Raw genomic sequence first — 14,744 nt, 5'->3', positions numbered from 1 at the left:
AAAAAAATTTTTTTTCCCCCAAAACCCAGGTGTCTCCCCCAGGTCCCCCTTTAAAAAAAGGCCCGTGGCAAAAAAAACCCGCCTTGGGAAATAATCATTCCCCCTTAAAGGAAAAACTCCTGGCCCTGGGGATTCATTTATAGTAATATTAAACCCCCCCCCCCGGGGGGGTGTTTTCCCCCCCGGGGGAATTTAAAAATTTTTATTTTTTAAAAAAATTTTTTTTTTTAAATTATTTGTCCCTGCTGAAATAGTTTCCACCCCAGGTGTCTCCCAGTCCTCAGCGTGGCTACCTGCCCATGAAATAATCATCTCTAAAGGACTCCTGCTGTGATTCATTTATAGTAATATTAAATCGGTGCTTCAGATTTAATACTAAAGTTTATCGTCCCTGCTGAAATAGTTTCCACCCCAGGTGTCTCCCAGTCCTCAGCGTGGCTACCCGCCCATGAAATAATCATCTCTAAAGGACTCCTGCTGTGATTCATTTATAGTAATATTAAATCGGTGCTTCAGATTTAATACTAAAGTTTATCGTCCCTGCTGAAATAGTTTCCACCCCAGGTGTCTCCCAGTCCTCAGCGTGGCTACCTGCCCATGAAATAATCATCTCTAAAGGACTCCTGCTGTGATTCATTTATAGTAATATTAAATCGGTGCTTCGGATTTAATACTAAAGTTTATCGTCCCTGCTGAAATAGTTTCCACCCCAGGTGTCTCCCAGTCCGCAGAGTGGCTACCGCCCGTGAAATAATCATCTCTAAAGGACTCCTGCTGTGATTCATTTATAGTAATATTAAATCGGTGCTTCAGATTTAATACTAAAGTTTATCGTCCCTGCTGAAATAGTTTCCACCCAGGTGTCTCCCAGTCCTCAGCATGGCTACCCGCCCATGAAATAATCATCTCTAAAGGACTCCTGCTGTGATTCATTTATAGTAATATTAAATCGGTGCTTCGGATTTAATACTAAAGTTTATCGTCCCTGCTGAAATAGTTTCCACCCCAGGTGTCTCCCAGTCCTCAGCGTGGCTACCTGCCCATGAAATAATCATCTCTAAAGGACTCCTGCTGTGATTCATTTATAGTAATATTAAATCGGTGCTTCAGATTTAATACTAAAGTTTATCGTGCCTGCTGAAATAGTTTCCACCCAGGTGTCTCCCAGTCCTCATCGTGGCTACCCGCCCATGAAATAATCATCTCTAAAGGACTCCTGCTGTGATTCATTTATAGTAATATTAAATCGGTGCTTCGGATTTAATACTAAAGTTTATCGTCCCTGCTGAAATAGTTTCCACCCAGGTGTCTCCCAGTCCTCAGCGTGGCTACCCGCCCATGAAATAATCATCTCTAAAGGACTCCTGCTGTGATTCATTTATAGTAATATTAAATCGGTGCTTCAGATTTAATACTAAAGTTTATCGTCCCTGCTGAAATAGTTTCCACCCAGGTGTCTCCCAGTCCTCAGCGTGGCTACCCGCCCATGAAATAATCATCTCTAAAGGACTCCTGCTGTGATTCATTTATAGTAATATTAAATTGGTGCTTCGGATTTAATACTAAAGTTTATCGTCCCTGCTGAAATAGTTTCCACCCCAGGTGTCTCCCAGTCCTCAGCGTGGCTACCCGCCCATGAAATAATCATCTCTAAAGGACTCCTGCTGTGATTCATTTATAGTAATATTAAATCGGTGCTTCAGATTTAATACTAAAGTTTATCGTCCCTGCTGAAATAGTTTCCACCCAGGTGTCTCCCAGTCCTCAGCGTGGCTACCTGCCCGTGAAATAATCATCTCTAAAGGACTCCTGCTGTGATTCATTTATAGTAATATTAAATCGGTGCTTAGGATTTAATACTAAAGTTTATCGTCCCTGCTGAAATAGTTTCCACCCCAGGTGTCTCCCAGTCCTCAGCGTGGCTACCCGCCCATGAAATAATCATCTCTAAAGGACTCCTGCTGTGATTCATTTATAGTAATATTAAATCGGTGCTTCGGATTTAATACTAAAGTTTATCGTCCCTGCTGAAATAGTTTCCACCCCAGGTGTCTCCCAGTCCTCAGCGTGGCTACCCGCCCATGAAATAATCATCTCTAAAGGACTCCTGCTGTGATTCATTTATAGTAATATTAAATCAGTGCTTCGGATTTAATACTAAAGTTTATCGTCCCTGCTGAAATAGTTTCCACCCCAGGTGTCTCCCAGTCCTCAGCGTGGCTACCCACCCATGAAATAATCATCTCTAAAGGACTCCTGCTGTGATTCATTTATAGTAATATTAAATCGGTGCTTCAGATTTAATACTAAAGTTTATCGTCCCTGCTGAAATAGTTTCCACCCCAGGTGTCTCCCAGTCCTCAGCGTGGCTACCCGCCCATGAAATAATCATCTCTAAAGGACTCCTGCTGTGATTCATTTATAGTAATATTAAATCGGTGCTTCGGATTTAATACTAAAGTTTATCGTCCCTGCTGAAATAGTTTCCACCCCAGGTGTCTCCCAGTCCTCAGCGTGGCTACCCGCCCATGAAATAATCATCTCTAAAGGACTCCTGCTGTGATTCATTTATAGTAATATTAAATCAGTGCTTCAGATTTAATACTAAAGTTTATCGTCCCTGCTGAAATAGTTTCCACCCCAGGTGTCTCCCAGTCCTCAGCGTGGCTACCCGCCCGTGAAATAATCATCTCTAAAGGACTCCTGCTGTGATTCATTTATAGTAATATTAAATCGGTGCTTCGGATTTAATACTAAAGTTTATCGTCCCTGCTGAAATAGTTTCCACCCCAGGTGTCTCCCAGTCCTCAGCGTGGCTACCCGCCCATGAAATAATCATCTCTAAAGGACTCCTGCTGTGATTCATTTATAGTAATATTAAATCGGTGCTTCGGATTTAATACTAAAGTTTATCGTCCCTGCTGAAATAGTTTCCACCCAGGTGTCTCCCAGTCCTCAGCGTGGCTACCCGCCCGTGAAATAATCATCTCTAAAGGACTCCTGCTGTGATTCATTTATAGTAATATTAAATCGGTGCTTCAGATTTAATACTAAAGTTTATCGTCCTGCTGAAATAGTTTCCACCCCAGGTGTCTCCCAGTCCTCAGCGTGGCTACCCACCCATGAAATAATCATCTCTAAAGGACTCCTGCTGTGATTCATTTATAGTAATATTAAATCGGTGCTTCGGATTTAATACTAAAGTTTATCGTCCCTGCTGAAATAGTTTCCACCCCAGGTGTCTCCCAGTCCTCAGCGTGGCTACCCGCCATGAAATAATCATCTCTAAAGGACTCCTGCTGTGATTCATTTATAGTAATATTAAATCGGTGCTTCGGATTTAATACTAAAGTTTATGGTCCCTGCTGAAATAGTTTCCACCCCAGGTGTCTCCCAGTCCTCAGCGTGGCTACCCGCCATGAAATAATCATCTCTAAAGGACTCCTGCTGTGATTCATTTATAGTAATATTAAATCAGTGCTTCGGATTTAATACTAAAGTTTATCGTCCCTGCTGAAATAGTTTCCACCCCAGGTGTCTCCCAGTCCTCAGCGTGGCTACCCGCCCATGAAATAATCATCTCTAAAGGACTCCTGCTGTGATTCATTTATAGTAATATTAAATCGGTGCTTCGGATTTAATACTAAAGTTTATCGTCCCTGCTGAAATAGTTTCCACCCCAGGTGTCTCCCAGTCCTCAGCGTGGCTACCCGCCCATGAAATAATCATCTCTAAAGGACTCCTGCTGTGATTCATTTATAGTAATATTAAATCGGTGCTTCAGATTTAATACTAAAGTTTATCGTCCCTGCTGAAATAGTTTCCACCCCAGGTGTCTCCCAGTCCTCAGCGTGGCTACCCGCCCATGAAATAATCATCTCTAAAGGACTCCTGCTGTGATTCATTTATAGTAATATTAAATCAGTGCTTCGGATTTAATACTAAAGTTTATCGTCCCTGCTGAAATAGTTTCCACCCCAGGTGTCTCCCAGTCCTCAGCGTGGCTACCCGCCCATGAAATAATCATCTCTAAAGGACTCCTGCTGTGATTCATTTATAGTAATATTAAATCGGTGCTTCGGATTTAATACTAAAGTTTATCGTCCCTGCTGAAATAGTTTCCACCCCAGGTGTCTCCCAGTCCTCAGCGTGGCTACCCGCCCATGAAATAATCATCTCTAAAGGACTCCTGCTGTGATTCATTTATAGTAATATTAAATCGGTGCTTCAGATTTAATACTAAAGTTTATCGTCCCTGCTGAAATAGTTTCCACCCCAGGTGTCTCCCAGTCCTCAGCGTGGCTACCTGCCCATGAAATAATCATCTCTAAAGGACTCCTGCTGTGATTCATTTATAGTAATATTAAATTGGTGCTTCAGATTTAATACTAAAGTTTATCGTCCCTGCTGAAATAGTTTCCACCCCAGGTGTCTCCCAGTCCTCAGCGTGGCTACCCGCCCATGAAATAATCATCTCTAAAGGACTCCTGCTGTGATTCATTTATAGTAATATTAAATCGGTGCTATGGATTTAATACTAAAGTTTATCGTCCCTGCTGAAATAGTTTCCACCCCAGGTGTCTCCCAGTCCTCAGCGTGGCTACCCACCCATGAAATAATCATCTCTAAAGGACTCCTGCTGTGATTCATTTATAGTAATATTAAATCGGTGCTTCAGATTTAATACTAAAGTTTATCGTCCCTGCTGAAATAGTTTCCACCCCAGGTGTCTCCCAGTCCTCAGCGTGGCTACCCGCCCATGAAATAATCATCTCTAAAGGACTCCTGCTGTGATTCATTTATAGTAATATTAAATCGGTGCTTCGGATTTAATACTAAAGTTTATCGTCCCTGCTGAAATAGTTTCCACCCCAGGTGTCTCCCAGTCCTCAGCGTGGCTACCCGCCCATGAAATAATCATCTCTAAAGGACTCCTGCTGTGATTCATTTATAGTAATATTAAATCGGTGCTTTGGATTTAATACTAAAGTTTATCGTCCCTGCTGAAATAGTTTCCACCCCAGGTGTCTCCCAGTCCTCAGCGTGGCTACCCGCCCATGAAATAATCATCTCTAAAGGACTCCTGCTGTGATTCATTTATAGTAATATTAAATCGGTGCTTCAGATTTAATACTAAAGTTTATCGTCCCTGCTGAAATAGTTTCCACCCCAGGTGTCTCCCAGTCCTCAGCGTGGCTACCCGCCCATGAAATAATCATCTCTAAAGGACTCCTGCTGTGATTCATTTATAGTAATATTAAATCGGTGCTTCGGATTTAATACTAAAGTTTATCATCCCTGCTGAAATAGTTTCCACCCCAGGTGTCTCCCAGTCCTCAGCGTGGCTACCTGCCCATGAAATAATCATCTCTAAAGGACTCCTGCTGTGATTCATTTATAGTAATATTAAATCGGTGCTTCAGATTTAATACTAAAGTTTATCGTCCCTGCTGAAATAGTTTCCACCCCAGGTGTCTCCCAGTCCTCAGCGTGGCTACCCGCCCATGAAATAATCATCTCTAAAGGACTCCTGCTGTGATTCATTTATAGTAATATTAAATCGGTGCTTCGGATTTAATACTAAAGTTTATCGTCCCTGCTGAAATAGTTTCCACCCCAGGTGTCTCCCAGTCCTCAGCGTGGCTACCCGCCCATGAAATAATCATCTCTAAAGGACTCCTGCTGTGATTCATTTATAGTAATATTAAATTGGTGCTTCAGATTTAATACTAAAGTTTATCGTCCCTGCTGAAATAGTTTCCACCCCAGGTGTCTCCCAGTCCTCAGCGTGGCTACCTGCCCATGAAATAATCATCTCTAAAGGACTCCTGCTGTGATTCATTTATAGTAATATTAAATCGGTGCATTGGATTTAATACTAAAGTTTATCGTCCCTGCTGAAATAGTTTCCACCCCAGGTGTCTCCCAGTCCTCAGCGTGGCTACCCGCCCATGAAATAATCATCTCTAAAGGACTCCTGCTGTGATTCATTTATAGTAATATTAAATCAGTGCTTCGGATTTAATACTAAAGTTTATCGTCCCTGCTGAAATAGTTTCCACCCCAGGTGTCTCCCAGTCCTCAGCGTGGCTACCTGCCCATGAAATAATCATCTCTAAAGGACTCCTGCTGTGATTCATTTATAGTAATATTAAATCGGTGCTTCGGATTTAATACTAAAGTTTATCGTCCCTGCTGAAATAGTTTCCACCCCAGGTGTCTCCCAGTCCTCAGCGTGGCTACCCGCCCATGAAATAATCATCTCTAAAGGACTCCTGCTGTGATTCATTTATAGTAATATTAAATCGGTGCTTCGGATTTAATACTAAAGTTTATCATCCCTGCTGAAATAGTTTCCACCCCAGGTGTCTCCCAGTCCTCAGCGTGGCTACCCGCCCATGAAATAATCATCTCTAAAGGACTCCTGCTGTGATTCATTTATAGTAATATTAAATTGGTGCTTCGGATTTAATACTAAAGTTTATCGTCCCTGCTGAAATAGTTTCCACCCCAGGTGTCTCCCAGTCCTCAGCGTGGCTACCCGCCCATGAAATAATCATCTCTAAAGGACTCCTGCTGTGATTCATTTATAGTAATATTAAATCGGTGCTTTGGATTTAATACTAAAGTTTATCGTCCCTGCTGAAATAGTTTCCACCCCAGGTGTCTCCCAGTCCTCAGCGTGGCTACCTGCCCATGAAATAATCATCTCTAAAGGACTCCTGCTGTGATTCATTTATAGTAATATTAAATCAGTGCTTCGGATTTAATACTAAAGTTTATCGTCCCTGCTGAAATAGTTTCCACCCCAGGTGTCTCCCAGTCCTCAGCGTGGCTACCCGCCCATGAAATAATCATCTCTAAAGGACTCCTGCTGTGATTCATTTATAGTAATATTAAATCGGTGCTTCGGATTTAATACTAAAGTTTATGGTCCCTGCAGAAATTGTTTCCACCCCAGGTGTCTCCCAGTCCTCAGCTTGGCTACCCGCCCATGAAATAATCATCTCTAAATGACTCCTGCTGTGATTGATTTATAGTAATATTAAATCAGTGCTTCGGTATTAATACTAAAGTTTATCGTCCCTGCTGAAATAGTTTCCACCCAGGTGTCTCCCAGTCCTCAGTGTGGCTACCCACCCATGAAATTATTATGTCTAAAGGACTCCAGCTGTGATTCATTTATAATAATATTAAATTGGTGCTTCAGATTTAATAATAAAGTTTATCGTCCCTACTGAAATAGTTTCCACCTCAGGTGTCTCCCAGTCCTCAGCGTGGCTACCCGCCCATGAAATTATCATCTCTAAAGGACTCCTGCTGTGATTCATTTATAGTAATATTAAATCGGTGCTTCGGATTTAATACTAAAGTTTATCGTGCCTGCTGAAATAGTTTCCACACCAGGTGTCTCCCAGTACTCAGCGTGGCTACCCGCCCATGAAATAATCATCTCTAAAGGACTCCTGCTGTGATTCATTTATAGTAATATTAAATCAGTGCTTCAGATTTAATACTAAAGTTTATCGTCCCTGCTGAAATAGTTTCCACCCCATGTGTCTCCCAGTCCTCAGCGTGACTACCAGCCCGTGAAATAATCATCTCTAAAGGACTCCTACTGTGATTCATTTATAGTAATATTAAATCGGTGCTTTGGATTTAATACTAAAGTTTATGGTCCCAGCTGAAATAGTTTCCACCCCAGGTGTCTCCCAGTCCTCAGCGTGGCTACCCGCCCATGAAATAATCATCTCTAAAGGACTCCTGCTGTGATTCATTTATAGTAATATTAAATCGGTGCTTCAGATTTAATACTAAAGTTTATCGTCCCTGCTGAAATAGTTTCCACCCCAGGTGTCTCCCAGTCCTCAGTGTGGCTACCTGCCCATGAAATAATCATCTCTAAAGGACTCCTGCTGTGATTCATTTATAGTAATATTAAATCGGTGCTTTGGATTTAATACTAAAGTTTATCGTCCCTGCTGAAATAGTTTCCACCCCAGGTGTCTCCCAGTCCTCAGCGTGGCTACCCGCCCATGAAATAATCATCTCTAAAGGACTCCTGCTGTGATTCATTTATAGTAATATTAAATCGGTGCTTCGGATTTAATACTAAAGTTTATCGTCCCTGCTGAAATAGTTTCCACCCCAGGTGTCTCCCAGTCCTCAGCGTGGCTACCCGCCCATGAAATAATCATCTCTAAAGGACTCCTGCTGTGATTCATTTATAGTAATATTAAATCAGTGCTTCGGATTTAATACTAAAGTTTATCGTCCCTGCTGAAATAGTTTCCACCCCAGGTGTCTCCCAGTCCTCAGCGTGGCTACCCGCCCATGAAATAATCATCTCTAAAGGACTCCTGCTGTGATTCATTTATAGTAATATTAAATCGGTGCTTCAGATTTAATACTAAAGTTTATCATCCCTGCTGAAATAGTTTCCACCCCAGGTGTCTCCCAGTCCTCAGCGTGGCTACCCGCCCATGAAATAATCATCTCTAAAGGACTCCTGCTGTGATTCATTTATAGTAATATTAAATCGGTGCTTCGGATTTAATACTAAAGTTTATCGTCCCTGCTGAAATAGTTTCCACCCCAGGTGTCTCCCAGTCCTCAGCGTGGCTACCCGCCCATGAAATAATCATCTCTAAAGGACTCCTGCTGTGATTCATTTATAGTAATATTAAATCGGTGCTTCGGATTTAATACTAAAGTTTATCGTCCCTGCTGAAATAGTTTCCACCCCAGGTGTCTCCCAGTCCTCAGCGTGGCTACCCGCCCATGAAATAATCATCTCTAAAGGACTCCTGCTGTGATTCATTTATAGTAATATTAAATCAGTGCTTCGGATTTAATACTAAAGTTTATCGTCCCTGCTGAAATAGTTTCCACCCCAGGTGTCTCCCAGTCCTCAGCGTGGCTACCCGCCCATGAAATAATCATCTCTAAAGGACTCCTGCTGTGATTCATTTATAGTAATATTAAATCAGTGCTTCAGATTTAATACTAAAGTTTATCGTCCCTGCTGAAATAGTTTCCACCCCAGGTGTCTCCCAGTCCTCAGCGTGGCTACCCACCCATGAAATAATCATCTCTAAAGGACTCCTGCTGTGATTCATTTATAGTAATATTAAATCGGTGCTTCAGATTTAATACTAAAGTTTATCGTCCCTGCTGAAATAGTTTCCACCCCAGGTGTCTCCCAGTCCTCAGCGTGGCTACCTGCCCATGAAATAATCATCTCTAAAGGACTCCTGCTGTGATTCATTTATAGTAATATTAAATCGGTGCTTCGGATTTAATACTAAAGTTTATCGTCCCTGCTGAAATAGTTTCCACCCCAGGTGTCTCCCAGTCCTCAGCGTGGCTACCCGCCCATGAAATAATCATCTCTAAAGGACTCCTGCTGTGATTCATTTATAGTAATATTAAATCGGTGCTTCAGATTTAATACTAAAGTTTATCGTCCCTGCTGAAATAGTTTCCACCCCAGGTGTCTCCCAGTCCTCAGCGTGGCTACCCGCCTGTGAAATAATCATCTCTAAAGGACTCCTGCTGTGATTCCTTTATAGTAATATTAAATCGGTGCTTAGGATTTCATACTAACATTTATCGTCCCTGCTGAAATAGTTTCCACCCCAGGTGTCTCCCAGTCCTCAGTGTGGCTACCCGCCCATGAAATAATCATCTCTAAAGGACTCCTGCTGTGATTCATTTATAGTAATATTAAATAGGTGCTTCAGATTTAATACTAAAGTTTATGGTCCCTGCTGAAATAGTTTCCACCCCAGGTGTCTCCCAGTCCTCAGCGTGGCTACCTGCCCATGAAATAATCATCTCTAAAGGACTCCTGCTGTGATTCATTTATAGTAATATTAAATCGGTGCTTCAGATTTAATACTAAAGTTTATCGTCCCTGCTGAAATAGTTTCCACCCCAGGTGTCTCCCAGTCCTCAGCGTGGCTACCCGCCCATGAAATAATCATCTCTAAAGGACTCCTGCTGTGATTCATTTATAGTAATATTAAATCGGTGCTTCGGATTTAATACTAAAGTTTATCGTCCCTGCTGAAATAGTTTCCACCCCAGGTGTCTCCCAGTCCTCAGCGTGGCTACCCGCCCATGAAATAATCATCTCTAAAGGACTCCTGCTGTGATTCATTTATAGTAATATTAAATCGGTGCTTCAGATTTAATACTAAAGTTTATCGTCCCTGCTGAAATAGTTTCCACCCCAGGTGTCTCCCAGTCCTCAGCGTGGCTACCCGCCCATGAAATAATCATCTCTAAAGGACTCCTGCTGTGATTCATTTATAGTAATATTAAATCAGTGCTTCGGATTTAATACTAAAGTTTATCGTCCCTGCTGAAATAGTTTCCACCCCAGGTGTCTCCCAGTCCTCAGCGTGGCTACCCGCCCATGAAATAATCATCTCTAAAGGACTCCTGCTGTGATTCATTTATAGTAATATTAAATCGGTGCTTCGGATTTAATACTAAAGTTTATCGTCCCTGCTGAAATAGTTTCCACCCCAGGTGTCTCCCAGTCCTCAGCGTGGCTACCCGCCCATGAAATAATCATCTCTAAAGGACTCCTGCTGTGATTCATTTATAGTAATATTAAATCAGTGCTTCAGATTTAATACTAAAGTTTATCGTCCCTGCTGAAATAGTTTCCACCCCAGGTGTCTCCCAGTCCTCAGCGTGGCTACCCGCCCATGAAATAATCATCTCTAAAGGACTCCTGCTGTGATTCATTTATAGTAATATTAAATCGGTGCTTCAGATTTAATACTAAAGTTTATCGTCCCTGCTGAAATAGTTTCCACCCCAGGTGTCTCCCAGTCCTCAGCGTGGCTACCCGCCCATGAAATAATCATCTCTAAAGGACTCCTGCTGTGATTCATTTATAGTAATATTAAATCGGTGCTTCGGATTTAATACTAAAGTTTATCGTCCCTGCTGAAATAGTTTCCACCCCAGGTGTCTCCCAGTCCTCAGCGTGGCTACCCGCCCATGAAATAATCATCTCTAAAGGACTCCTGCTGTGATTCATTTATAGTAATATTAAATCGGTGCTTCGGATTTAATACTAAAGTTTATCGTCCCTGCTGAAATAGTTTCCACCCCAGGTGTCTCCCAGTCCTCAGCGTGGCTACCCGCCCATGAAATAATCATCTCTAAAGGACTCCTGCTGTGATTCATTTATAGTAATATTAAATCAGTGCTTCGGATTTAATACTAAAGTTTATCGTCCCTGCTGAAATAGTTTCCACCCCAGGTGTCTCCCAGTCCTCAGCGTGGCTACCCGCCCATGAAATAATCATCTCTAAAGGACTCCTGCTGTGATTCATTTATAGTAATATTAAATCGGTGCTTCAGATTTAATACTAAAGTTTATCGTCCCTGCTGAAATAGTTTCCACCCCAGGTGTCTCCCAGTCCTCAGCGTGGCTACCTGCCCATGAAATAATCATCTCTAAAGGACTCCTGCTGTGATTCATTTATAGTAATATTAAATCGGTGCTTCGGATTTAATACTAAAGTTTATCGTCCCTGCTGAAATAGTTTCCACCCCAGGTGTCTCCCAGTCCTCAGCGTGGCTACCCGCCCATGAAATAATCATCTCTAAAGGACTCCTGCTGTGATTCATTTATAGTAATATTAAATCGGTGCTTCGGATTTAATACTAAAGTTTATCGTCCCTGCTGAAATAGTTTCCACCCCAGGTGTCTCCCAGTCCTCAGCGTGGCTACCCACCCATGAAATAATCATCTCTAAAGGACTCCTGCTGTGATTCATTTATAGTAATATTAAATCGGTGCTTCAGATTTAATACTAAAGTTTATCGTCCCTGCTGAAATAGTTTCCACCCCAGGTGTCTCCCAGTCCTCAGCGTGGCTACCTGCCCATGAAATAATCATCTCTAAAGGACTCCTGCTGTGATTCATTTATAGTAATATTAAATCGGTGCTTTGGATTTAATACTAAAGTTTATCGTCCCTGCTGAAATAGTTTCCACCCCAGGTGTCTCCCAGTCCTCAGCGTGGCTACCCGCCCATGAAATAATCATCTCTAAAGGACTCCTGCTGTGATTCATTTATAGTAATATTAAATCAGTGCTTCGGATTTAATACTAAAGTTTATCGTCCCTGCTGAAATAGTTTCCACCCCAGGTGTCTCCCAGTCCTCAGCGTGGCTACCCGCCCATGAAATAATCATCTCTAAAGGACTCCTGCTGTGATTCATTTATAGTAATATTAAATCAGTGCTTCGGATTTAATACTAAAGTTTATCGTCCCTGCTGAAATAGTTTCCACCCCAGGTGTCTCCCAGTCCTCAGCGTGGCTACCCGCCCATGAAATAATCATCTCTAAAGGACTCCTGCTGTGATTCATTTATAGTAATATTAAATCAGTGCTTCAGATTTAATACTAAAGTTTATCGTCCCTGCTGAAATAGTTTCCACCCCAGTCCTCATAGTGGCTACCCACCATGAAATAATCATCTCTAAAGGACTCCTGCTGTGATTCATTTATAGTAATATTAAATTGGTGCTTCAGATTTAATACTAAAGTTTATCGTCCCTGCTGAAATAGTTTCCACCCCAGGTGTCTCCCAGTCCTCAGCGTGGCTACCTGCCCATGAAATAATCATCTCTAAAGGACTCCTGCTGTGATTCATTTATAGTAATATTAAATCGGTGCTTTGGATTTAATACTAAAGTTTATCGTCCCTGCTGAAATAGTTTCCACCCCAGGTGTCTCCCAGTCCTCAGCGTGGCTACCCGCCCATGAAATAATCATCTCTAAAGGACTCCTGCTGTGATTCATTTATAGTAATATTAAATCGGTGCTTCGGATTTAATACTAAAGTTTATCGTCCCTGCTGAAATAGTTTCCACCCCAGGTGTCTCCCAGTCCTCAGCGTGGCTACCCGCCCATGAAATAATCATCTCTAAAGGACTCCTGCTGTGATTCATTTATAGTAATATTAAATCGGTGCTTCAGATTTAATACTAAAGTTTATCGTCCCTGCTGAAATAGTTTCCACCCCAGGTGTCTCCCAGTCCTCAGCGTGGCTACCTGCCCATGAAATAATCATCTCTAAAGGACTCCTGCTGTGATTCATTTATAGTAATATTAAATCGGTGCTTCGGATTTAATACTAAAGTTTATCGTCCCTGCTGAAATAGTTTCCACCCCAGGTGTCTCCCAGTCCTCAGCGTGGCTACCCGCCTGTGAAATAATCATCTCTAAAGGACTCCTGCTGTGATTCATTTATAGTAATATTAAATCGGTGCTTTGGATTTAATACTAAAGTTTATCGTCCCTGCTGAAATAGTTTCCACCCCAGGTGTCTCCCAGTCCTCAGCGTGGCTACCCACCCATGAAATAATCATCTCTAAAGGACTCCTGCTGTGATTCATTTATAGTAATATTAAATCGGTGCTTCAGATTTAATACTAAAGTTTATCGTCCCTGCTGAAATAGTTTCCACCCCAGGTGTCTCCCAGTCCTCAGCGTGGCTACCCGCCCATGAAATAATCATCTCTAAAGGACTCCTGCTGTGATTCATTTATAGTAATATTAAATCGGTGCTTCGGATTTAATACTAAAGTTTATCGTCCCTGCTGAAATAGTTTCCACCCCAGGTGTCTCCCAGTCCTCAGCGTGGCTACCTGCCCATGAAATAATCATCTCTAAAGGACTCCTGCTGTGATTCATTTATAGTAATATTAAATTGGTGCTTCAGATTTAATACTAAAGTTTATCGTCCCTGCTGAAATAGTTTCCACCCCAGGTGTCTCCCAGTCCTCAGCGTGGCTACCCGCCCATGAAATAATCATCTCTAAAGGACTCCTGCTGTGATTCATTTATAGTAATATTAAATCGGTGCTTCGGATTTAATACTAAAGTTTATCGTCCCTGCTGAAATAGTTTCCACCCCAGGTGTCTCCCAGTCCTCAGCGTGGCTACCCGCCCATGAAATAATCATCTCTAAAGGACTCCTGCTGTGATTCATTTATAGTAATATTAAATCGGTGCTTCGGATTTAATACTAAAGTTTATCGTCCCTGCTGAAATAGTTTCCACCCCAGGTGTCTCCCAGTCCTCAGCGTGGCTACCCGCCCATGAAATAATCATCTCTAAAGGACTCCTGCTGTGATTCATTTATAGTAATATTAAATCAGTGCTTCAGATTTAATACTAAAGTTTATCGTCCCTGCTGAAATAGTTTCCACCCCAGGTGTCTCCCAGTCCTCAGCGTGGCTACCCGCCTGTGAAATAATCATCTCTAAAGGACTCCTGCTGTGATTCATTTATAGTAATATTAAATCGGTGCTTCGGATTTAATACTAAAGTTTATCATCCCTGCTGAAATAGTTTCCACCCCAGGTGTCTCCCAGTCCTCAGCGTGGCTACCCACCCATGAAATAATCATCTCTAAAGGACTCCTGCTGTGATTCATTTATAGTAATATTAAATCGGTGCTTCAGATTTAATACTAAAGTTTATCGTCCCTGCTGAAATAGTTTCCACCCCAGGTGTCTCCCAGTCCTCAGCGTGGCTACCTGCCCATGAAATAATCATCTCTAAAGGACTCCTGCTGTGATTCATTTATAGTAATATTAAATCGGTGCTTGGGATTTAATACTAAAGTTTATCGTCCCTGCTGAAATAGTTTCCACCCCAGGTGTCTCCCAGTCCTCAGCGTGGCTACCCGCCCATGAAATAATCATCT

At 42.1% G+C, this 14,744-nt stretch overlaps 1 protein-coding gene across 1 annotated transcript in view; it reads left to right on the top strand.

Moving 5' to 3' along the window:
* The window catches only part of LOC122808532, a 1,295,413-nt gene that overhangs the window by 65,559 nt on the left and 1,215,110 nt on the right, over window positions 1-14,744 (top strand). The gene's annotated exons all lie outside the window — the stretch shown is intronic.

The sequence above is a fragment of the Protopterus annectens genome, chromosome 8.part0 (genome assembly GCF_019279795.1).
Source record: "Protopterus annectens isolate FY-2018-M chromosome 8.part0, PAN1.0, whole genome shotgun sequence".
Classification (NCBI taxonomy): domain Eukaryota; kingdom Metazoa; phylum Chordata; order Ceratodontiformes; family Protopteridae; genus Protopterus; species Protopterus annectens.
This window is presented reverse-complemented; position numbering and strand designations above follow the sequence as displayed.